This window comes from Heliangelus exortis, chromosome 31 (assembly GCF_036169615.1).
Source record: "Heliangelus exortis chromosome 31, bHelExo1.hap1, whole genome shotgun sequence".
In the NCBI taxonomy this organism is placed as follows: Eukaryota; Metazoa; Chordata; class Aves; order Apodiformes; family Trochilidae; genus Heliangelus; species Heliangelus exortis.
Window position 1 is genome coordinate 1081373 of NC_092452.1, and position 3162 is coordinate 1084534.

The window sequence follows — 3162 nt, forward strand, 5'->3', positions numbered from 1 at the left end:
TGACCTCGGGCTGTATTTCCCAAAACCAAAGGCAAATGGCAGAACCCTGAGGCAAAAACCTCCTAAAAAACCTGACACTGCTGGGACGGGAGCAGGAACGAGCCAGAAATCCTTTTAACCCATTTGCCCGGGTCCTTAATTGCTTTTCCAGGCTGGGAAATTCTGACAACCAAGGGAATCAAATCCAGGTTTCCATTTAGGGGGTGTTTTGCCTTATTTTTTTTTTTTTCAGTGCCAAAGAGGTTTCCCTGCAGCCCCGTGGGCCGTAGCTGTCCCGGGAGAGGAAAAGTCCCGGCAGATAAGGAGCTTTCTGGACTTAAAGTGGATCCGAGGTAAATCCCGGTGCCATCCCCCGTTTCTGAGCATGTGCTGGAGCGGGCAGGTGGGTGGCATCACCACTCAACGTGTGTCACCTCCCCGGGGGTGGCCCCAAAAGGCACCAGGCAAGGGTGATTGTCCCCTCCGCCCCGAGGTGTCCCCAAGGTGTCATAAAATCAGAGAATTATAGAATTGGCTGGGTTGGAAGGGACCTCAGAGCTCATCAAGTCCAACCCTTGCTCCACTCCCCCCGTCGTTCCCAGCCCATGGCACTGAGTGCCACATCCAGGCTCTTTTGAAATATCTCCAGGGATGGAGAATCCACCCCTTCCCTGGGCAGCCCATTCCAATGGCTGAGCACCCTCTCCATAAAGAAATTCTTTCTCATGTCCAACCTAAACCTCCCCTGGCACAACTTGAGACCTCTTGTGCCCTCTTGTCTTGCTGAGAGTTGCCTGGGAAAAGAGCCCAACCCCCCCCTGGCTCCAACCTCCTTTCAGGGAGTTGGAGAGAGTGATGAGGTCTCCCCTGAGCCTCCTCTTCTCCAGCCTCAACACCCCCAGCTCCCTCAGCCCTTCCTCACAGGAATTCTCCTGGATCCCTTCACAGCCTCCTTGCTCTTCTCTGGACCTGCTCCAGCACCTCAATCTCCTTCCTGAGCTGAGGGGCCCAGAACTGGACACAGGACTCAAGCTGTGGCCTCCCCAGGGCTGAGCACAGGGGCAGAATCCCTTCCCTGGACCTGCTGGCCACGCTGTTCCTGAGCCAGCCCAGGATGCCATTGGCCTTCTTGGCCACCTGGGCACACTGCTGCCTCCTCTTCAGCTTCCTGGCAATCCCAGCTCCCTTTCTGCCACTCTGTGCCCAGCCTGGAGCTCCCCATGGGGTTGTTGTGGCCAAAGTGCAGGACCCAGCACTTGGAATGTTGAACCTCATCCCCTTGGAATCAGCCCAACTCTCCAGTCTGTCCAGGTCCCTCTGCAGAGCCCTCCTGCCTTCCAGTTGATCCACACTCCCCCCCAGCTTGGTGTCACCTGAGAATTTGCTGATGAGGGACTCAATCCCCTCATCTAAATCATATAAAGACATTAAACAGCACTGGGCCCAACACTGATCCCTGGGGACACCACGGACGCCATTTTGAGGCAGCCCCGTTCAGCTCCACTCTCTGGGCCCGTTCCAGCCAGTTCCTGACCCAGCACAGAGTGCTCCTGCCTGATCCATGGCCTGACAGCTTTTTCAGGAGAATCCCGTGGGAGAAGGTGTCAAAGGCCTTGCTGAAGTCCAGGGAGACACATCCACAGCCTTCCCCTCATCCACCAGGGATCATAAAAGGAGCTCAGGTTGGTCAGACAGGACCTGCCCTTCCTAACCCCGTGCTGGCTGGGTCTGATCCCCTGTCCCTCCTGTAGGAGCTGGGTGATTGCCCCCAGGATGAGCTGCTCCAGAACCCTGCCAGGCACTGAGGTCAGGCTGAGGGGCCTGGCAATGTCCCCGAGGTGTCCCCGAGGTGTGATGGATGCAGGGACCGCTTTTTCCGGGCTGGTGGCAGGAGGTGCCATTCCTGGGGGGTGATTCCCCTCCGGAGTGTTTTGGGGGAGGAAAAGGGCTGCAGAAAGGTGGGTTGGAGACCAAAACCAAGCCGAGGATGGGGCTGTGGTGTGGAAACCCCCAATCACCCCTCCTGCCCCTGCTGCCTCCCCCCCCCCAGACTCATTGAAGTCCCCTCTCGTCCAGCCACCAGGGTGTAAATCATGGTTTGACCCCCCAGGTTTGCACCAGCTGCCCAAGGGTGGCCTTGTCCTCCCCCCCCACTGATTTATGAGTGGGTTGGGAGCAGGGTTGGGACACCCCGGGCACCTCCTCACCCTTCCCTCGCTGCTCTGCTCCTTCCCAGGGTGCCACCCAAGGGGGGGGGGGGGGGGCTGGATGTCACCGTGTCCCCCCCACACCCCAGCACTCGGCTGTGCCTTATCCCAAGGACATCCCAGGGTGAGGAGAACCCAGCCCCGGGGTTTAAATCAACCCCCCCACACACTACTTCCCCTTCCAGGCTGAGTTATTGCCCCCTGGTTTTGTGATGGAGATGACCAAGCAGGGAGGGACGAGTGACCTGGGCCAGACCACCAGGCTCGGTGGTCCCAGAGGGACCCTGGGCGAGGGGTGAAAGATCAGGGCTGTCCTCCAGCCCCTTCCCAACCCCCCCTTCCCCCCCCCCCCACCTGTCTGGGTGCTCCTGAGCTGTGATTTAGTGCTGGTGGGGTGCAGAGGAGCAGCTCCCTGGGGAGGGATGTCCCTGTCCCACCACCCATCCCACCTCCCAGCTGGGTCCTTTATCTCCAAGCTGGTGCCCCAACCCCCTCTGTCTGTCCAGGGTGACTCGAGGGGACCTTCCCAGGCAGTGAGGTGTGAAGCACAGTGACACCTGAGAGGATTCTGTGACACCTGGGAGGTGGTTGTGACACCTAGAGGGTGCTGTGATGTTTGGGAGGGTGTTCACACATCTGGAAGGACTCTGGCACATTTGGGAGGGTGCCAGGGTGCCTGGAAGGGTGATGGGACATCTGGGAGGATGCTGTGACATCTGGGAGGATGCTGTGACATCTGGAAAGTGCTGTGAACTCGAGGAGGATGCTGTGACATCTGGGAGGCTGCCAGAATGGCTGGGTGGATGCCATCACATCTGGAAGGATGCTGTGACATCTGGAAGGATGCTGTGACATCTGGGAGGATGCTGTGACATCTGGGAGGATGCTGTGACGTCTGGGAGGCAGCCACACCAGCTGCATACAAACTTCTTAAAAAAAAATAAATAGGAATAATAAATAAATACAGACACAAGTC